Here is a 22082-nt window from a genome sequence, read left to right on the forward strand (position 1 = left end):
GCATATTCTCTCGCCTGCGGGACTTTCCTTTGGGCCTATTCTCGCCTGCGCAACTCTCCGTTCGGGCCTATTCTTGCCTGCGGGACTCTCCGTTCCGGCCTATTCTTGCCTGCGGGTCTCTCCGTTCGGGACAATTCTGACCTGCAAAACTCTCCGTTCGGACCTAATCTAGCCTCTGGGAGTCTCCTTTGGGGTCTCCTGTTGCGTGCGGGGCTGCTCTATTCCAGCCTTTTGTGCTTACGGAGCTCCGATATTCGGTCCTGTTCTAGCATGCGGAGCTCCGCTACTCAGGCCTGATTGTGCGTGCGGGGCTCTGCTACTCGGGCCTGTTGGTGCATGCGGGGCTCCACTACTTGGGCCTGTTCGTGCATGCGGGGCTCCGCTACTCGGGTCTGTTCGTGCTTGCAGGGCTCTGCTACTCGGGCCTGTTCGTGCGTGCGGGGCTCCGCTATTCAGGCCTGATAGTGTGTGCGGGGCTCCTCTATTCAGGCCTGTCCTTCCCTGCGGGACTCTATTCGGGCCTATACTTCCCTGCGGGATTCTGTTCGGGCCTTTTCTGGCCTGCGAGACTCTCCGTTCGCTCCTATCGTGGTCTGCGGGACCCTCGTTCGGGCCCATTCTCGCCTTCGAGACCCTCTGTTCGGGCTTTTCTGGCCTGCGGGACTCTCCGTTCGGGCCTATTCTTGTGAGCGGGTCTCTATTCGGGCCTATTTTTGCCTAAGGGCTCCTCTATTCGGGCCTCTTCTGGCCTGCGGGACTCTCCATTCGGGCCTATTCTCACCTGGGGAGCTCTCCATTCGGGCCTTTCTGGCCTTCGGGACTCTGTTCGGGTCTCTTCTTGCCAGCGGGGCTCTTCGTTTGGGCCTATTCTTGCCTGCAGGACTCTGTTCGGGACTCTTCTTGCCTGCACAGCCCCTCTACTCGGGCCTATTTTTGCCTGCGGGACTCTGTCCAGGCCTATTGTTGCCCCCGGAAAACTGCGTTCGGTCCTATTCTGGCTTGTGGGACTCTGTTCGGGCCTATGCTTGCCTGCGGGAATCTCCTTTCAGGGTTATGCTGACCTGTGGGATTCTCAGTTTGGGCGTATTCTCGCCTGCAGGACATCTCTTCGGGCCTATTCTCGCCCGCGGGACCCTCCGTTCGGTCGTTTCTGGCCTGAGGGACTCTCCGTTCGGGCCTAATCTTGGGAGCGGGACTCTACTCGGGCCTATTCTTGCCTAGGGGCCTCTTCTATTCGTGCTTCTTCTTGCCAGTGGGACTCTGTTCAGGCCCGTTCTTGCCTGCAGGATTCTGCGTTCGGGCTTATTCTTGCTTGCCGGACAGTGTTCGGGCGTCTTCTTGCCTGCACAGCTCTACTACTCGGGCCTCATTTTGCCTTCGGGACACCGTTCAGGTCTATTCTTGGTCCGGGAATCTCCGTTCGGGCCTATGCTGGCCTGCTGGACTCTGTTCGGGCCTATGCTTGCCTGCGGGAATGACCGTTCGGGCCTGTGTTGGCCTGCAGGACTCTCCGTTCGGGCCGTTCTGGCCTGCGGTACTCTCCGTTCGGGCCTATTCTCTGGAGCGGGACTTTACTCGGGCCTATTCTTGCCTCTGGGGCTCCTCCTTTCTTGCCTATTCTTGCCTCCGGGAATCTCCGTTCTGGCCTGTTCGGGCCTGCGGGACTCTGTTCGGGCCTATGCTTGCCTGCAGGAATCTCTGTTCCGCCCTACTCTGGCCTGCGGGACTCTGCGTTCCGGCCTATTCTGGCCTGCGGGACTCTTTTCGGGCCTATTCTTGCTCCGGGAATCTCCGTTCGGGCGTACCCTGGCTTGCGGGACTCTGTTCGGGCCTATGCTTGCCTGCAGGAATCTCTGTTCTGGCCTATTCTGACCTGCAGGACTCTGTTTGGGCCTATGCTTGCCTGCGGGAATCTCCGTTCAGGCGTATGCTGGCCTGCGGGTCTCTCGGTTCGGGCCCATTCTTGCCTGCGGGACTCTCCGTTTGGGCGTATCCTTGCCCGCGGGACTCTGTTCGGGCCTCTTCTTGCCTGCACGGCTCCTCTACTCGGGCCTATTTTTGCCTGTGGGACTCTATTGGGGCCTATTCTTGCCTCCGACAATCTCCGTTCGGGCCCATTCTGGCCTGCGGGACTCTTGGTTCGGGCCTAGGCTTCCCTTCGGCAATCTCCGTTCAGGCGTATGCTGGCCTGCGGAATTCTGTTCGGGGCTATTCTTGCTCCGGGAATCTCTGTTCGGGACTATTCTGGCCTGTGGGACTCTGTTCGGGCCCATGCCTGCCTGCGGGGCTCTCTGTTCAGGCCTTTTTCGCCTACGGGACTCTCTGTTCGGGCCTATTCTCTGGAGCGGGGCTTTAGTCGGGCCTTCTCTTGACTACGGGGCTCCTCAATTCTTGCCTCTGGGATTCTGTTCGGGCCTATTCTTGTCTGTGGGACTCTCCGTTTGAGCCTATTCTTGCCTGTGGGTTCTCCATTCAGTGCTACTCTTGCCAGCGGGACTCTGTTCGTGCCTCATCTTGCTTGCATGGCTGCTCTACTCGGGCCTATTCTTGCCTGCGGGACTCTGTTCGGGCCTATCCTTGCTCCGGGAATCTCCGTTCGGGCATACCCTGGCCTGCGGGACTCCGTTCGGGCCTATTCTGGCCTGCGGGACTCTGTTTGGGCCTATGCTTGCCTGCAGGAATCTCTGTTCCGGCCTATTGTGGCCTGCAGGACTCCCCGTTCGGGCCTGTTCTGGCCTGCGGGACTCTGTTTGGGCCTATGCTTGCCTACGGGAATCTCCGTTCAGGCGTATGCTGGCCTGCGGTATTCTCAATTTGGGCATATTCTCTCGCCTGCGGGACTTTCCTTTGGGCCTATTCTCGCCTGCGCAACTCTCCGTTCGGGCCTATTCTTGCCTGCAGGACTCTGTTCGGGACTCTTCTTGCCTGCACAGCCCCTCTACTCGGGCCTCTTTTTGCCTGCGGGACTCTGTCCAGGCCTATTGTTGCCCCCGGAAAACTCCGTTCGGTCCTATTCTGGCTTGTGGGACTCTGTTCGGGCCTATGCTTGCCTGCGGGAATCTCCTTTCAGGGTTATGCTGACCTGTGGGATTCTCAGTTTGGGCGTATTCTCGCCTGCAGGACATCTCTTCGGGCCTATTCTCGCCCGCGGGACCCTCCGTTCGGTCGTTTCTGGCCTGCGGGACTCTCCGTTCGGGCCTAATCTTGCCTGCAGGATTCTGCGTTCGGGCTTATTCTTGCTTGCCGGACAGTGTTCGTGCGTCTTCTTGACTGCACGGCTCCTCTACTCGGGCCTCATTTTGCCTTCGGGACACCGTTCGGGTCTATTCTTGGTCCGGGAATCTCCGTTCGGGCCTATGCTGGCCTGCTGGACTCTGTTCGGGCCTATGCTTGCCTGCGGGAATGACCGTTCGGGCCTATGTTGGCCTTCGGGACTCTCCGTTCGGGCCATTCTGGCCTGCGGGACTCTCCGTTCGGGCCCATTCTCTGGAGCGGGAGTTTACTCGGGCCTATTCTTGCCTCCGGGGCTCCTCTATTCTTGCCTATTCTTGCCTCCGGGAATCTCCGTTCTGGCCTGTTCGGGCCTGCGGGACTCTGTTCGGGCCTATGCTTGCCTGCAGGAATCTCTGTTCCGCCCTACTCTGGCCTGCGGGACTCTCCGTTCAGGCCTATTCTGGCCTGCGGGACTCTGTTCGGGCCTATTCTTGCTCCGGGAATCGCCGGTCGGGCGTACCCTGGCTTGCGGGACTCTGTTCGGGCCTATGCTTGCCTGCAGGAATCTCTGTTCTGGCCTATTCTGGCCTGCAGGACTCTCCGTTCGGGCCTATTCCGGCCTGCAGGACTCTGTTTGGGCCTATGCTTGCCTACGGGAATCTCCGTTCAGGCGTATGCTGGCCTGCGGGTCTCTCCGTTCGGGCCTATTCTTGCCTGCGGGACTCTCCGTTTGGGCGTATCCTTGCCTGCGGGACTCTGTTCGGGCCTCTTCTTGCCCGCACGGCTCCTCTACTCGGGCCTATTTTTGCCTGTGGGACTCTATTGGGGCCTATTCTTGCCTCCGACAATCTCCGTTCGGGCCTATTCTGGCCTGCGGGACTCTTCGTTCGGGCCTAGGCTTCCCTTTGGCAATCTCCGTTCAGGCGTATGCTGGCCTGCGGGACTCTGTTCGGGCCTTTGGTTGCTTTTGGAAATCCCCGTTCTGGCCTGCGGAATTCTGTTCGGGGCTATTCTTGCTCCGGGAATCTCTGTTCGGGACTATTCTGGCCTGTGGGACTCTGTTCGGGCCCATGCCTGCCTGCGGGGCTCTCTGTTCAGGCCTTTTTCGCCTACGGGACTCTCCGTTCGGGCCTATTCTCTGGAGCGGGACTTTAGTCGGGCCTACTCTTGCCTACGGGGCTCCTGTATTCTTGCCTCTGGGATTCTGTTCGGGCCTATTCTTGTCTGCGGAACTCTCCGTTTGAGCCTATTCTTGCCTGTGGGTTCTCCGTTCAGGGCTACTCTTGCCGGCGGAACTCTGTTCGTGCCTCATCTTGCCTGCATGGCTGCTCTACTCGGGCCTACTCTTGCCTGCGGGACTCTGTTCGGGCCTATCCTTGCTCTGGGAATCTCCGTTCGGGCATACCCTGGCCTGCGGGACTCCGTTCGGGCCTATTCTGGCCTGCGGGACTCTGTTTGGGCCTATGCTTGCCTGCAGGAATCTTTGTTTCGGCCTATTGTGGCCTGCAGCACTCTCCGTTTGGGCCTATTCCGGCCTACGGGACTCTGTTTGGGCCTATGCTTGCCTACGGGAATCTCCGTTCAGGCGTATGCTGGCCTGCGGTATTCTCGATTTGGGCATATTCTCTCGCCTCCGGGACTTTCCTTTGGGCCTATTCTCGCCTGCGCATCTCTCCGTTCGGGCCTATTCTTGCCTGCGGGACTCTCCGTTCCGGCCTATTCTTGCCTGCGGGTCTCTCCGTTCGGGACAATTCTGACCTGCAAAACTCTCCGTTCGGACCTAATCTAGCCTCTGGGAGTCTCCTTTGGGGTCTCCTGTTGCGTGCGGGGCTGCTCTATTCCAGCCTTTTGTGCTTACGGAGCTCCGATATTCGGTCGTGTTCTAGCATGCGGAGCTCCGCTACTCAGGCCTGATTGTGCGTGCGGGGCTCCGCTACTCGGGCCTGTTGGTGCATGCGGGGCTCCACTACTTGAGCCTGTTCTTGCATGCGGGGCTCCGCTACTCGGGTCTGTTCGTGCTTGCAGGGCTCTGCTACTCGGGCCTGTTCGTGCGTGCGGGGCTCCGCTATTCAGGCCTGATAGTGTGTGCGGGGCTCCTCTATTCAGGCCTGTCCTTCCCTGCGGGACTCTATTCGGGCCTATACTTCCCTGCGGGACTCTGTTCGGGCCTATTCTGGCCTGCGAGACCCTCGGTTCGCCCCTATTGTGGTCTGCGGGACCCTCGTTCGGGCCCATTCTCGCCTTCGAGACCCTCTGTTCGGGCTTTTCTGGCCTGCGGGACTCTCCGTTCGGGCCTATTCTTGTGAGCGGGTCTCTATTCGGGCCTATTTTTGCCTAAGGGCTCCTCTATTCGGGCCTATTCTGGCCTGCGGGACTCTCCGTTCGGGCCTATTCTCACCTGGGGAACTCTCCGTTCGGGCCTTTCTGGCCTTCGGGACTCTGTTCGGGTCTCTTCTTGCCAGCGGGGCTCTTCGTTTGGGCCTATTCTTGCCTGCAGAACTCTGTTCGGGCCTCTTCTTGCCTGCACAGCCCCTCTACTCGGGCCTATTTTTGCCTGCGGGACTCTGTCCAGGCCTGTTGTTGCCCCCGGAAAACTCCGTTCGGTCCTATTCTGCCTTGTGGGACTCTGTTCGGGCCTATGCTTGCCTGCGGGAATCTCCTTTCAGGGTTATGCTGACCTGTGGGATTCTCAGTTTGGGCGTATTCTCGCCTGCAGGACATCTCTTCGGGCCTATTCTCGCCCGCGGGACCCTCCGTTCGGTCGTTTCTGGCCTGCGGGACTCTCCATTCGGGCCTAATCTTGGGAGCGGGAGCGGGACTCTACTCGGGCCTATTCTTGCCTAGGGGCCTCTTCTATTCGTGCTTATTCTTGCCAGTGGGACTCTGTTCAGACCCGTTCTTGCCTGCAGGATTCTGCGTTCGGGCTTATTCTTGCTTGCCGGACAGTGTTCGGGCGTCTTCTTGCCTGCACGGCTCCTCTACTCGGGCCTCATTTTGCCTTCGGGACACCGTTCGGGTCTATTCTTGGTCCGGGAATCTCCGTTCGGGCCTATGCTGGCCTGCTGGACTCTGTTCGGGCCTATGCTTGCCTGCGGGAATGACCGTTCGGGCCTATGTTGGCCTGCGGGACTCTCCGTTCGGGCCATTCTGGCCTGCGGGACTCTCCGTTCGGGCCTATTCTCTGGAGCGGGACTTTACTCGGGCCTATTCTTGCCTCCGGGCCTCCTCTATTCTTGCCTATTCTTGCCTCCGGGAATCTCCGTTCTGGCCTGTTCGGGCCTGCGGGACTCTGTTCGGGCCTATGCTTGCCTGCAGGAATCTCTGTTCCGCCCTACTCTGGCCTGCGGGACTCTCCGTTCAGGCCTATTCTGGCCTGCGGGACTCTGTTCGGGCCTATTCTTGCTCCGGGAATCGCCGTTCGGGAGTACCCTGGCTTGCGGGACTCTGTTCGGGCCTATGCTTGCCTGCAGGAATCTCTGTTCTGGCCTATTCTGGCCTGCAGGACTCTCCGTTCGGGCCTATTCTGGCCTGCAGGACTCTGTTTGGGCCTATGCTTGCCTACGGGAATCTCCGTTCAGGCGTATGCTGGCCTGCGGGTCTCTCCGTTCGGGCCTATTCTTGCCTGCGGGACTCTCCGTTTGGGCGTATCCTTGCCTGCGGGACTCTGTTCGGGCCTCTTCTTGCCCGCACGGCTCCTCTACTCGGGCCTATTTTTGCCTGTGGGACTCTATTGGGGCCTATTCTTGCCTCCGACAATCTCCATTCGGGCCTATTCTGGCCTGCGGGACTCTTCGTTCGGGCCTAGGCTTCCCTTTGGCAATCTCCGTTCAGGCGTATGCTGGCCTGCGGGACTCTGTTCGGGCCTTTGGTTGCTTTTGGAAATCCCCGTTCTGGCCTGCGGAATTCTGTTCGGGGCTATTCTTGCTCCGGGAATCTCTGTTCGGGACTATTCTGGCCTGTGGGACTCTGTTCGGGCCCATGCCTGCCTGCGGGGCTCTCTGTTCAGGCCTTTTTCGCCTACGGGACTCTCCGTTCGGGCCTATTCTCTGGAGCAGGACTTTAGTCGGGCCTACTCTTGCCTACGGGGCTCCTCTATTCTTGCCTCTGGGATTCTGTTCGGGCCTATTCTTGTCTGCGGGACTCTCCGTTTGAGCCTATTCTTGACTGTGGGTTCTCCGTTCAGGGCTACTCTTGCCAGCGGGACTCTGTTCGTGCCTCATCTTGCCTGCATGGCTGCTCTACTCGGGCCTACTCTTGCCTGCGGGACTCTGTTCGGGCCTATCCTTGCTCTGGGAATCTCCGTTCGGGCATACCCTGGCCTGCGGGACTCCGTTCGGGCCTATTCTGGCCTGCGGGACTCTGTTTGGGCCTATGCTTGCCTGCAGGAATCTCTGTTCCGGCCTATTGTGGCCTGCAGCACTCTCCGTTTGGGCCTATTCTGGCCTACGGGACTCTGTTTGGGCCTATGCTTGCCTACGGGAATCTCCGTTCAGGCGTATGCTGGCCTGCGGTATTCTCAATTTGGGCATATTCTCTCGCCTCCGGGACTTTCCTTTGGGCCTATTCTCGCCTGCGCATCTCTCCGTTCGGGCCTATTCTTGCCTGCAGGACTCTGTTCGGGCCTCTTCTTGCCTGCACAGCCCCTCTACTCGGGCCTCTTTTTGCCTGCGGGACTCTGTCCAGGCCTATTGTTGCCCCCAGAAAACTCCGTTCGGTCCTATTCTGGCTTGTGGGACTCTGTTCGGGCCTATGCTTGCCTGCGGGAATCTCCTTTTAGGGTTATGCTGACCTGTGGGATTCTCAGTTTGGGCGTATTCTCGCCTGCAGGACATCTCTTCGCGCCTATTCTCGCCCGCGGGACCCTCCGTTCGGTCGTTTCTGGCCTGCGGGACTCTCCGTTCGGGCCTAATCTTGCCTGCAGGATTCTGCGTTCGGGCTTACTCTTGCTTGCCGGACGGGGTTCGTGCGTCTTCTTGACTGCACGGCTCCTCTACTCGGGCCTCATTTTGCCTTCGGGACACCGTTCGGGTCTATTCTTGGTCCGGGAATCTCCGTTCGGGCCTATTCTTGCCTGCGGGACTCTCTGTTTGGGCGTATCCTTGCCTGCGGGACTCTGTTCGGGCCTCTTCTTGCCCGCACGGCTCCTCTACTCGGGCCTATTTTTGCCTGTGGGACTCTATTGGGGCCTATTCTTGCCTCCGACAATCTCCGTTCGGGCCTATTCTGGCCTGCGGGACTCTGTTTGGGCCTATGCTTGCCTGCAGGAATCTCTGTTCTGGCCTATTGTGGCCTGCAGCACTCTCCGTTTGGGCCTATTCTGGCCTACGGGACTCTGTTTGGGCCTATGCTTGCCTACGGGAATCTCCGTTCAGGCGTATGCTGGCCTGCGGTATTCTCAATTTGGGCATATTCTCTCGCCTGCGGGACTTTCCTTTGGGCCTATTCTCGCCTGCGCATCTCTCCGTTCGGGCCTATTCTTGCCTGCGGGACTCTCCGTTCCGGCCTATTCTTGCCTGCGGGTCTCTCCGTTCGGGACAATTCTGACCTGCAAAACTCTCCGTTCGGACCTAATCTAGCCTCTGGGAGTCTACTTTGGGGTCTCCTGTTGCGTGCGGGGCTGCTCCATTCCAGCCTTTTGTGCTTACGGAGCTCCGATATTCGGTCCTGTTCTAGCATGCGGAGCTCCGCTACTCAGGCCTGATTGTGCGTGCGGGGCTCCACTACTTGGGCTTGTTCTTGCATGCGGGGCTCCGCTACTCGGGTCTGTTCGTGCTTGCAGCGCTCTGCTACTCGGGCCTGTTCGTGCGTGCGGGGCACCGCTATTCAGGCCTGATAGTGTGTGCGGGGCTCCTCTATTCAGGCCTGTCCTTCCCTGCGGGACTCTATTCGGGCCTATACTTCCCTGCGGGACTCTGTTCGGGCCTATTCTGGCCTGCGAGACCCTCGGTTCGTCCCTATCGTGGTCTGCGGGACCCTCGTTCGGGTCCATTCTCGCCTTCGAGACCCTCTGTTCGGGCTTTTCTGACCTGCGGGACTCTCTGTTCGGGCCTATTCTTGTGAGCGGGTCTCTATTCGGGCCTATTTTTGCCTAAGGGCTCCTCTATTCGGGCCTATTCTGGCCTGCGGGACTCTCCGTTCGGGCCTATTCTCACCTGGGGAACTCTCCGTTCGGGCCTTTCTGGCCTTCGGGACTCTGTTCGGGTCTCTTCTTGCCAGCGGGGCTCTTCGTTTGGGCCTATTCTTGCCTGCAGAACTCTGTTCGGGCCTCTTCTTGCCTGCACAGCCCCTCTACTCGGGCCTATTTTTGCCTGCGGGACTCTGTCCAGGCCTATTGTTGCCCCCGGAAAACTCCGTTCGGTCCTATTCTGGCTTGTGGGACTCTGTTCGGGCCTATGCTTGCCTGCGGGAATCTCCTTTCAGGGTTATGCTGACCTGTGGGATTCTCAGTTTGGGCGTATTCTCGCCTGCAGGACATCTCTTCGGGCCTATTCTCGCCCGCGGGACCCTCCGTTCGGTCGTTTCTGGCCTGCGGGACTCTCCGTTCGGGCCTAATCTTGCCTGCAGGATTCTGCGTTCGGGCTTACTCTTGCTTGCCGGACAGGGTTCGGGCGTCTTCTTGCCTGCACGGCTCCTCTACTCGGGCCTCATTTTGCCTTCGGGACACCGTTCGGGTCTATTCTTGGTCCGGGAATCTCCGTTCGGGCCTATGCTGGCCTGCTGGACTCTGTTCGGGCCTATGCTTGCCTGCGGGAATGACCGTTCGGGCCTATGTTGGCCTGCGGGACTCTCCGTTCGGGCCTTTCTGGCCTGCGGGACTCTCCGTTCGGGCCTATTCTCTGGAGCGGGACTTTACTCGGGCCTATTCTTGCCTCCGGGGCTCCTCTATTCTTGCCTATTCTTGCCTCCGGGAATCTCCGTTCTGGCCTGTTCGGGCCTGCGGGACTCTGTTCGGGCCTATGCTTGCCTGCAGGAATCTCTGTTCCACCCTACTCTGGCCTGCGGGACTCTCAGTTCAGGCCTATTCTGGCCTGCGGGACTCTGTTCGGGCCTATTCTTGCTCCGGGAATCTCCGTTCGGGAGTACCCTGGCTTGCGGGACTCTGTTCGGGCCTATGCTTGCCTGCAGGAATCTCTGTTCTGGCCTATTGTGGCCTGCAGGACTCTCCGTTCGGGCCTATTCTGGCCTGCGGGACTCTGTTTGGGCCTATGCTTGCCTACGGGAATCTCCGTTCAGGCGTATGCTGGCCAGCGGTATTCTCAATTTGGGCATATTCTCTCGCCTCCGGGACTTTCCTTTGGGCCTATTCTCGCCTGCGCATCTCTCCGTTCGGGCCTATTCTTGCCTGCGGGACTCTCCGTTCCGGCCTATTCTTGCCTGTGGGTCTCTCCGTTCGGGACAATTCTGACCTGCAAAACTCTCCGTTCGGACCTAATCTAGCCTCTGGGAGTCTCCTTTGGGGTCTCCTGTTGCGTGCGGGGCTGCTCTATTCCAGCCTTTTGTGCTTACGGAGCTCCGATATTCGGTCCTGTTCTAGCATGCGGAGCTCCGCTACTCAGGCCTGATTGTGCGTGCGGGGCTCCACTACTTGGGCCTGTTCGTGCATGCCGGGCTCCGCTACTCGGGTCTGTTCGTGCTTGCAGGGCTCTGCTACTCGGGCCTGTTCGTGCGTTCGGGGCACCGCTATTCAGGCCTGATAGTGTGTGCGGGGCTCCTCTATTCAGGCCTGTCCTTCCCTGCGGGACTCTATTCGGGCCTATACTTCCCTGCGGGATTCTGTTCGGGCCTATTCTGGCCTGCGAGACCCTCGGTTCGCCCCTATCGTGGTCTGCGGGACCCTCGTTCGGGCCCATTCTCGCCTTCGAGACCCTCTGTTCGGGCTTTTCTGACCTTCGGGACTCTCTGTTCGGGCCTATTCTTGTGAGCGGGTCTCTATTCGGGCCTATTTTTGCCTAAGGGCTCCTCTATTCGGGCCTATTCTGGCCTGCGGGACTCTCCGTTCGGGCCTATTCTCACCTGGGGAACTCTCCGTTCGGGCCTTTCTGGCCTTCGGGACTCTGTTCGGGTCTCTTCTTGCCAGCGGGGCTCTTCGTTTGGGCCTATTCTTGCCTGCAGAACTCTGTTCGGGCCTCTTCTTGCCTGCACAGCCCCTCTACTCGGGCCTATTTTTGCCTGCGGGACTCTGTCCAGGCCTATTGTTGCCCCCGGAAAACTCCGTTCGGTCCTATTCTGGCTTGTGGGACTCTGTTCGGGCCTATGCTTGCCTGCGGGAATCTCCTTTCAGGGTTATGCTGACCTGTGGGATTCTCAGTTTGGGCGTATTCTCGCCTGCAGGACATCTCTTCGGGCCTATTCTCGCCCGCGGGACCCTCCGTTCGGTCGTTTCTGGCCTGCGGGACTCTCCGTTCGGGCCTAATCTTGCCTGCAGGATTCTGCGTTCGGGCTTACTCTTGCTTGCCGGACAGGGTTCGGGCGTCTTGTTGCCTGCACGGCTCCTCTACTCGGGCCTCATTTTGCCTTCGGGACACCGCTCGGGTCTATTCTTGGTCCGGGAATCTCCGTTCGGGCCTATGCTGGCCTGCTGGACTCTGTTCGGGCCTATGCTTGCCTGCGGGAATGACCGTTCGGGCCTATGTTGGCCTGCGGGACTCTCCGTTCGGGCCTTTCTGGCCTGCGGGACTCTCCGTTCGGGCCTATTCTCTGGAGCGGGACTTTACTCGGGCCTATTCTTGCCTCCGGACCTCCTCTATTCTTGCCTATTCTTGCCTCCGGGAATCTCCGTTCTGGCCTGTTCGGGCCTGCGGGACTCTGTTCGGGCCTATGCTTGCCTGCAGGAATCTCTCTTCCGCCCTACTCTGGCCTGCGGGACTCTCCGTTCAGGCCTATTCTGGCCTGCGGGACTCTGTTCGGGCCTATTCTTGCTCCGGGAATCTCCGTTCGGGCGTACCCTGGCTTGCGGGACTCTGTTCGGGCCTATGCTTGCCTGCAGGAATCTCTGTTCTGGCCTATTCTGGCCTGCAGGACTCTCCGTTCGGGCCTATTCTGGCCTGCAGGACTCTGTTTGGGCCTATGCTTGTCTACAGGAATCTCCGTTCAGGCGTATGCTGGCCTGCGGGTCTCTCCGTTCGGGCCTATTCTTGCCTGCGGGACTCTCTGTTTGGGCGTATCCTTGCCTGCGGGACTCTGTTCGGGCCTCTTCTTGCCTGCACGACTCCTCTACTCGGGCCTATTTTTTCCTGTGGGACTCTAATGGGGCCTACTCTTGCCTCCGACAATCTCCGTTCGGGCCTATTCTGGCCTGCGGGACTCTTCGTTCGGGCCTAGGCTTCCCTTTGGCAATCTCCGTTCAGGCGTATGCTGGCCTGCGGGACTCTGTTCGGGCCTTTGGTTGCTTTCGGAAATCCCCGTTCTGGCCTATTCTGGCCTGCGGAATTCTGTTCGGGGCTATTCTTGCTCCGGGAATCTCTGTTCGGGACTATTCTGGCCTGTGGGACTCTGTTCGGGCCCATGCCTGCCTGCGGGGCTCTCTGTTCAGGCCTTTTTCGCCTACGGGACTCTCCGTTCGGGCCTATTCTCTGGAGCGGGACTTTAGTCGGGCCTACTCTTGCCTACGGGGCTCCTCTATTCTTGCCTCTGGGATTCTGTTCGGGCCTATTCTTGTCTGCGGGACTCTCCGTTTGAGCCTATTCTTGCCTGTGGGTTCTCCGTTCAGGGCTACTCTTGCCAGCGGGACTCTGTTCGTGCCTCATCTTGCCTCCATGGCTGCTCTACTCGGGCCTACTCTTGCCTGCGGGACTCTGTTCGGGCCTATCCTTGCTCTGGGAATCTCCGTTCGGGCATACCCTGGCCTGCGGGACTCCGTTCGGGCCTATTCTGGCCTGCGGGACTCTGTTTGGGCCTATGCTTGCCTGCAGGAATCTCTGTTCCGGCCTATTGTGGCCTGCAGCACTCTCCGTTTGGGCCTATTCTGGCCTACGGGACTCTGTTTGGGCCTATGCTTGCCTACGGGAATCTCCGTTCAGGCGTATGCTGGCCAGCGGTATTCTCAATTTGGGCATATTCTCTCGCCTACGGGACTTTCCTTTGGGCCTATTCTCGCCTGCGCATCTCTCCGTTCGGGCCTATTCTTGCCTGCGGGACTCTCCGTTCCGGCCTATTCTTGCCTGCGGGTCTCTCCGTTCGGGACAATTCTGACCTGCAAAACTCTCCGTTCGGACCTAATCTAGCCTCTGGGAGTCTACTTTGGGGTCTCCTGTTGCGTGCGGGGCTGCTCCATTCCAGCCTTTTGTGCTTACGGAGCTCCGATATTCGGTCCTGTTCTAGCATGCGGAGCTCCGCTACTCAGGCCTGATTGTGCGTGCGGGGCTCCACTACTTGGGCCTGTTCTTGCATGCGGGGCTCCGCTACTCGGGTCTGTTCGTGCTTGCAGCGCTCTGCTACTCGGGCCTGTTCGTGCGTGCGGGGCACCGCTATTCAGGCCTGATAGTGTGTGCGGGGCTCCTCTCTTCAGGCCTGTCCTTCCCTGCGGGACTCTATTCGGGCCTATACTTCCCTGCGGGACTCTGTTCGGGCCTATTCTGGCCTGCGAGACCCTCCGTTCGCCCCTATCGTGGTCTGCGGCACCCTCGTTCGGGCCCATTCTCGCCTTCGAGACCCTCTGTTCGGGCTTTTCTGACCTGCGGGACTCTCTGTTCGGGCCTATTCTTGTGAGCGGGTCTCTATTCGGGCCTATTTTTGCCTAAGGGCTCCTCTATTCGGGCCTATTCTGGCCTGCGGGACTCTCCGTTCGGGCCTATTCTCACCTGGGGAACTCTCCGTTCGGACCTTTCTGGCCTTCGGGACTCTGTTCGGGTCTCTTCTTGCCAGCGGGGCTCTTCGTTTGGGCCTATTCTTGCCTGCAGAACTCTGTTCGGGCCTCTTCTTGCCTGCACAGCCCCTCTACTCGGGCCTATTTTTGCCTGCGGGACTCTGTCCAGGCCTATTGTTGCCCCCGGAAAACTGCGTTCGGTCCTATTCTGGCTTGTGGGACTCTGTTCGGGCCTATGCTTGCCTGCGGGAATCTCCTTTCAGGGTTATGCTGACCTGTGGGATTCTCAGTTTGGGCGTATTCTCGCCTGCAGGACATCTCTTCGGGCCTATTCTCGCCCGCGGGACCCTCCGTTCGGTCGTTTCTGGCCTGCGGGACTCTCCGTTCGGGCCTAATCTTGCCTGCAGGATTCTGCGTTCGGGCTTACTCTTGCTTGCCGGACAGGGTTCGGGCGTCTTGTTGCCTGCACGGCTCCTCTACTCGGGCCTCATTTTGCCTTCGGGACACCGTTCGGGTCTATTCTTGGTCCGGGAATCTCCGTTCGGGCCTATGCTGGCCTGCTGGACTCTGTTCGGGCCTATGCTTGCCTGCGGGAATGACCGTTCGGGCCTATGTTGGCCTGCGGGACTCTCCGTTCGGGCCTTTCTGGCCTGCGGGACTCTCCGTTCGGGCCTATTCTCTGGAGCGGGACTTTACTCGGGCCTATTCTTGCCTCCGGGGCTCCTCTATTCTTGCCTATTCTTGCCTCCGGGAATCTCCGTTCTGGCCTGTCGGGCCTGCGGGACTCTGTTCGGGCCTAAGCTTGCCTGCAGGAATCTCTCTTCCGCCCTACTCTGGCCTGCGGGACTCTCAGTTCAGGCCTATTCTGGCCTGTGGGACTCTATTGGAGCCTATTCTTGCTCTGGGAATCTCCGTTCGGGCATACCCTGGCCTGCGGGACTCCGTTCGGGCCTATTCTGGCCTGCGGGACTCTGTTTGGGCCTATGCTTGCCTGCAGGAATCTCTGTTCCGGCCTATTGTGGCCTGCAGCACTCTCCGTTTGGGCCTATTCTGGCCTACGGGACTCTGTTTGGGCCTATGCTTGCCTAAGAGAATCTCTGTTCAGGCGTATGCTGGCCTGCGGTATTCTCAATTTGGGCATATTCTCTCGCCTCCGGGACTTTCCTTTGGGCCTATTCTCGCCTGCGCATCTCTCCGTTCGGGCCTATTCTTGCCTGCGGGACTCTCCGTTCCGGCCTATTCTTGCCTGCGGGTCTCTCCGTTCGGGACAATTCTGACCTGCAAAACTCTCCGTTCGGACCTAATCTAGCCTCTGGGAGTCTCCTTTGGGGTCTCCTGTTGCGTGCGGGGCTGCTCCATTCCAGCCTTTTGTGCTTACGGAGCTCCGATATTCGGTCCTGTTCTAGCATGCGGAGCTCCGCTACTCAGGCCTGATTGTGCGTGCGGGGCTCCGCTATTCAGGCCTGATAGTGTGTGCGGGGCTCCTCTCTTCAGGCCTGTCCTTCCCTGTGGGACTCTTTTCGGGCCTATACTTCCCTGCGGGACTCTGTTCGGGCCTATTCTGGCCTGCGAGACCCTCCGTTCGCCCCTATCGTGGTCTGCGGGACCCTCGTTCGGGTCCATTCTCGCCTTCGAGACCCTCTGTTCGGGCTTTTCTGGCCTGCGGGACTCTCCGTTCGGGCCTATTCTTGTGAGCGGGTCTCTATCCGGGCCTATTTTTGCCTAAGGGCTCCTCTATTCGGGCCTATTCTGGCCTGCGGGACTCTCCGTTCGGGCCTATTCTCACCTGGGGAACTCTCCGTTCGGGCCTTTCTGGCCTTCGGGACTCTGTTTGGGTCTCTTCTTGCCAGCGGGGCTCTTCGTTTGGGCCTATTCTTGCCTGCAGAACTCTGTTCGGGCCTCTTCTTGCCTGCACAGCCCCTCTACTCGGGCCTATTTTTGCCTGCGGGACTCTGTCCAGGCCTATTGTTGCCCCCGGAAAACTCCGTTCGGTCCTATTCTGGCTTGTGGGACTCTGTTCGGGCCTATGCTTGCCTGCGGGAATCTCCTTTCAGGGTTATGCTGACCTGTGGGATTCTCAGTTTGGGCGTATTCTCGCCTGCAGGACATCTCTTCGGGCCTATTCTCGCCCGCGGGACCCTCCGTTCGGTCGTTTCTGGCCTGCGGGACTCTCCGTTCGGGCCTAATCTTGCCTGCAGGATTCTGCGTTCGGGCTTACTCTTGCTTGCCGGACAGGGTTCGGGCGTCTTCTTGCCTGCACGGCTCCTCTACTCGGGCCTCATTTTGCCTTCGGGACACCGTTCGGGTCTATTCTTGGTCCGGCAATCTCCGTTCGGGCCTATGCTGGCCTGCGGGACTCTGTTCGGGCCTTTGGTTGCTTTCGGAAATCCCCGTTCTGGCCTATTCTGGCCTGCGGAATTCTGTTCGGGGCTATTCTTGCTCCGGGAATCTCTGTTCGGGACTATTCTGGCCTGTGGGACTCTGTTCGGGCCCATGCCTGCCTGCGGGGCTCTCTGTTCAGGCCTTTTTCGCCTACGGGACTCTCCGTTCGGGCCTATTCTCTGGAGCGGGACTTTAGTCGGGCCTACTCTTGCCTACGGGGCTCCTCTATTCTTGCCTCTGGGATTCTGTTCGGGCCTATTCTTGTCTGCGGGACTCTCCGTTTGAGCCTATTCTTGCCTGTGGGTTCTCCGTGCAGGGCTACTCTTGCCAGCGGGACTCTGTTCGTGCCTCATCTTGCCTGCATGGCTGCTCTACTCGGGCCTACTCTTGCCTGCGGGACTCTGTTCGGGCCTATCCTTGCTCTGGGAATCTCCGTTCGGGCATACCCTGGCCTGCGGGACTCCGTTCGGGCCTATTCTGGCCTGCGGGACTCTGTTTGGGCCTATGCTTGCCTGCAGGAATCTCTGTTCCGGCCTATTGTGGCCTGCAGCACTCTCCGTTTGGGCCTATTCTGGCCTACGGGACTCTGTTTGGGCCTATGCTTGCCTACGGGAATCTCTGTTCAGGCGTATGCTGGCCTGCGGTATTCTCAATTTGGGCATATTCTCTCGCCTCCGGGACTTTCCTTTGGGCCTATTCTCGCCTGCGCATCTCTCCGTTCGGGCCTATTCTTGCCTGCGGGACTCTCCGTTCCGGCCTATTCTTGCCTGCGGGTCTCTCCGTTCAGGACAATTCTGACCTGCAAAACTCTCCGTTCGGACCTAATCTAGCCTCTGGGAGTCTCCTTTGGGGTCTCCTGTTGCATGCGGGGCTGCTCTATTCCAGCCTTTTGTGCTTACGGAGCTCCGATATTCAGTTATGTTCTAGCATGCGGAGCTCCGCTACTCAGGCCTGATTGTGCGTGCGGGGCTCCACTACTTGGGCCTGTTCTTGCATGCGGGGCTCCGCTACTCGGGTCTGTTCGTGCTTGCAGGGCTCTGCTACTCGGACCTGTTCGTGCGTGCGGGGCTCCGCTATTCAGGCCTGATAGTGTGTGCGGGGCTCCTCTCTTCAGGCCTGTCCTTCCCTGTGGGACTCTATTCGGGCCTATACTTCCCTGCGGGACTCTGTTCGGGCCTATTCTGGCCTGCGAGACCCTCCGTTCGCCCCTATCGTGGTCTGCGGGACCCTCGTTCGGGCCCATTCTCGCCTTCGAGACCCTCTGTTTGGGCTTTTCTGGCCTGCGGGACTCTCCGTTCGGGCCTATTCTTGTGAGCGGGTCTCTATCCGGGCCTATTTTTGCCTAAGGGCTCCTCTATTCGGGCCTATTCTGGCCTGCGGGACTCTCCGTTCGGGCCTATTCTCACCTGGGGAACTCCCCGTTCGGGCCTTTCTGGCCTTTGGGACTCTGTTCGGGTCTCTTCTTGACACCGGGGCTCTTCGTTTGGGCCTATTCTTGCCTGCAGAAGTCTGTTCGGGCCTCTTCTTGCCCGCACGGCTCCTCTACTCGGGCCTATTTTTGCCTGTGGGACTCTATTGGGGCCTATTCTTGCCTCCGACAATCTCCGTTCGGGCCTATTCTGGCCTGCGGGACTCTTGGTTCGGGCCTAGGCTTCCCTTTGGCAATCTCCGTTCAGGCCTATGGTGGCCTGCGGGACTCTGTTCGGGCCTTTGGTTGCTTTCGGAAATCCCCGTTCTGGCCTATTCTGGCCTGCGGAATTCTGTTCGGGGCTATTCTTGCTCCGGGAATCTCTGTTCGGGACTATTCTGGCCTGTGGGACTCTGTTCGGGCCCATGCCTGCCTGCGGGGCTCTCTGTTCAGGCCTTTTTCGCCTACGGGACTCTCCGTTCGGGCCTATTCTCTGGAGCGGGACTTTAGTCGGGCCTACTCTTGCCTACGGGGCTCCTCTATTCTTGCCTCTGGGATTCTGTTCGGGCCTATTCTTGTCTGCGGGACTCTCCGTTTGAGCCTATTCTTGCCTGTGGGTTCTCCGTGCAGGGCTACTCTTGCCAGCGGGACTCTGTTCGTGCCTCATCTTGCCTGCATGGCTGCTCTACTCGGGCCTACTCTTGCCTGCGGGACTCTGTTCGGGCCTATCCTTGCTCTGGGAATCTCCGTTCGGGCATACCCTGGCCTGCGGGACTCCGTTCGGGCCTATTCTGGCCTGCGGGACTCTGTTTGGGCCTATGCTTGCCTGCAGGAATCTCTGTTCCGGCCTATTGTGGCCTGCAGCACTCTCCGTTTGGGCCTATTCTGGCCTACGGGACTCTGTTTGGGCCTATGCTTGCCTACGGGAATCTCCGTTCAGGCGTATGCTGGCCTGCGGTATTCTCAATTTGGGCATATTCTCTCGCCTGCGGGACTTTCCTTTGGGCCTATTCTCGCCTGCGCATCTCTCCGTTCGGGCCTATTCTTGCCTGCGGGACTCTCCGTTCCGGCCTATTCTTGCCTGCGGGTCTCTCCGTTCGGGACAATTCTGACCTGCAAAACTCTCCGTTCGGACCTAATCTAGCCTCTGGGAGTCTCCTTTGGGGTCTCCTGTTGCGTGCGGGGCTGCTCCATTCCAGCCTTTTGTGCTTACGGAGCTCCGATATTCGGTCCTGTTCTAGCATGCGGAGCTCCGCTACTCAGGCCTGATTGTGCGTGCGGGGCTCCACTACTTGGGCCTGTTCGTGCATGCGGGGCTCCACTACTCGGGTCTGTTCGTGCTTGCAGGGCTCTGATACTCGGGCCTGTTCGTGCGTGCGGGGCTCCGCTATTCAGGCCTGATAGTGTGTGCGGGGCTCCTCTATTCAGGCCTGTCCTTCCCTGCGGGACTCTATTCGGGCCTATACTTCCCTGCGGGACTCCGTTCGGGCCTATTCTGGCCTGCGGGACTCTGTTTGGGCCTATGCTTGCCTGCAGGAATCTCTGTTCCGGCCTATTGTGGCCTGCAGCACTCTCCGTTTGGGCCTATTCTGGCCTACGGGACTCTGTTTGGGCCTATGCTTGCCTACGGGAATCTCCGTTCAGGCGTATGCTGGCCTGCGGTATTCTCAATTTGGGCATATTCTCTCGCCTCCGGGACTTTCCTTTGCGCCTATTCTCGCCTGTGCATCTCTCCGTTCGGGCCTATTCTTGCCTGCGGGACTCTCCGTTCCGGCCTATTTTTGCCTGCGGGTCTCTCCGTTCGGGACAATTCTGACCTGCAAAACTCTCCGTTCGGACCTAATCTAGCCTCTGGGAGTCTCCTTTGGGGTCTCCTGTTGCGTGCGGGGCTGCTCTATTCCAGCCTTTTGTGCTTACGGAGCTCCGATATTCGGTCCTGTTCTAGCATGCGGAGCTCCGCTACTCAGGCCTGATTGTGCGTGCGGGGCTCCGCTACTCGGGCCTGTTGGTGCATGCGGGGCTCCACTACTTGGGCCTGTTCTTGCATGCGGGGCTTCGCTACTCGGGTCTGTTCGTGCTTGCAGGGCTCTGCTACTCGGGCCTGTTCGTGCGTGCGGGGATCCGCTATTCAGGCCTGATAGTGTGTGCGGGGCTCCTCTATTCAGGCCTGTCCTTCCCTGCGGGACTCTATTCGGGCCTATACTTCCCTGCGGGACTCTGTTCGGGCCTATTCTGGCCTGCGAGACCCTCGGTTCGCCCCTATCGTGGTCTGCGGGACCCTCGTTCGGGCCCATTCTCGCCTTCGAGACCCTCTGTTCGGGTTTTCTGGCCTGCGGGACTCTCCGTTCGGGCCTATTCTTGTGAGCGGGTCTCTATTCGGGCCTATTTTTGCCTAAGGGCTCCTCTATTCGGGCCTATTCTGGCCTGCGGGACTCTCCGTTCGGGCCTATTCTCACCTGGGGAACTCTCCGTTCGGGCCTTTCTGGCCTTCGGGACTCTGTTCGGGTCTCTTCTTGCCAGCGGGGCTCTTCGTTTGGGCCTATTCTTGCCTGCAGAACTCTGTTCGGGCCTCTTCTTGCCATCACGGCTCCTCTACTCGGGCCTATTTTTGCCTGTGGGACTCTATTGGGGCCTATTCTTGCCTCCGACAATCTCCGTTCGGGCCCATTCTGGCCTGCGGGACTCTTCGTTCGGGCCTAGGCTTCCCTTTGGCAATCTCCGTTCAGGCGTATGCTGGCCTGCGGGACTCTGTTCGGGCCTTTGGTTGCTTTCGGAAATCCCCGTTCTGGCCTATTCTGGCCTGCGGAATTCTGTTCGGGGCTATTCTTGCTCCGGGAATCTCTGTTCGGGACTATTCTGGCCTGTGGGACTCTGTTCGGGCCCATGCCTGCCTGCGGGGCTCTCTGTTCAGGCCTTTTTCGCCTACGGGACTCTCCGTTCGGGCCTATTCTCTGGAGCGGGACTTTAGTCGGGCCTACTCTTGCCTACGGGGCTCCTCTATTCTTGCCTCTGGGATTCTGTTCGGGCCTATTCTTGTCTGCGGGACTCTCCGTTTGAGCCTATTCTTGCCTGTGGGTTCTCCGTTCAGGGCTACTCTTGCCAGCGGGACTCTGTTCGTGCCTCATCTTGCCTGCATGGCTGCTCTACTCGGGCCTACTCTTGCCTGCGGGACTCTGTTCGGGCCTATTCTTGCTCTGGGAAACTCCGTTCGGGCATACCCTGGCCTGCGGGACTCCGTTCGGGCCTATTCTGGCCTGCGGGACTCTGTTTGGGCCTATGCTTGCCTGCAGGAATCTCTGTTCCGGCCTATTGTGGCCTGCAGCACTCTCCGTTTGTGCCTATTCTGGCCTACGGGACTCTGTTTGGGCCTATGCTTGCCTACGGGAATCTCCGTTCAGGCGTATGCTGGCCTGCGGTATTCTCAATTTGGGCATATTCTCTCGCCTGCGGGACTTTCCTTTGGGCCTATTCTCGCCTGCGCATCTCTCCGTTCGGGCCTATTCTTGCCTGCGGGACTCTCCGTTCCGGCCTATTCTTGCCTGCGGGTCTCTCCGTTCGGGACAATTCTGACCTGCAAAACTCTCCGTTCGGACCTAATCTAGCCTCTGGGAGTCTCCTTTGGGGTCTCCTGTTGCGTGCGGGGCTGCTCTATTCCAGCCTTTTGTGCTTACGTTGCTCCGATATTCGGTCCTGTTCTAGCATGCGGAGCTCCGCTACTCAGGCCTGATTGTGCGTGCGAGGCTCCGCTACTCGGGCCTGTTGGTGCATGCGGGGCTCCACTACTTGGGCCTGTTCTTGCATGCGGGGCTCCGCTACTCGGGTCTGTTCGTGCTTGCAGGGCTCTGCTACTCGGGCCTGTTCGTGCGTGCGGGGCTCCGCTATTCAGGCCTGATAGTGTGTGCGGGGCTCCTCTATTCAGGCCTGTCCTTCCCTGCGGGACTCTATTCGGGCCTATACTTCCCTGCGGGACTCTGTTCGGGCCTATTCTGGCCTGCGAGACCCTCGGTTCGCCCCTATCGTGGTCTGCGGGACCCTCGTTCGGGCCCATTCTCGCCTTCGAGACCCTCTGTTCGGGCTTTTCTGACCTGCGGGACTCTCTGTTCGGGCCTATTCTTGTGAGCGGGTCTCTATTCGGGCCTATTTTTGCCTAAGGGCTCCTCTATTCGGGCCTATTCTGGCCTGCGGGACTCTCCGTTCGGGCCTATTCTCACCTGGGGAACTCTCCGTTCGGGCCTTTCTGGCCTTCGGGACTCTGTTCGGGTCTCTTCTTGCCAG

Source organism: Loxodonta africana (genome assembly GCF_030014295.1).
Source record: "Loxodonta africana isolate mLoxAfr1 chromosome 26 unlocalized genomic scaffold, mLoxAfr1.hap2 SUPER_26_unloc_1, whole genome shotgun sequence".
In the NCBI taxonomy this organism is placed as follows: Eukaryota; Metazoa; Chordata; class Mammalia; order Proboscidea; family Elephantidae; genus Loxodonta; species Loxodonta africana.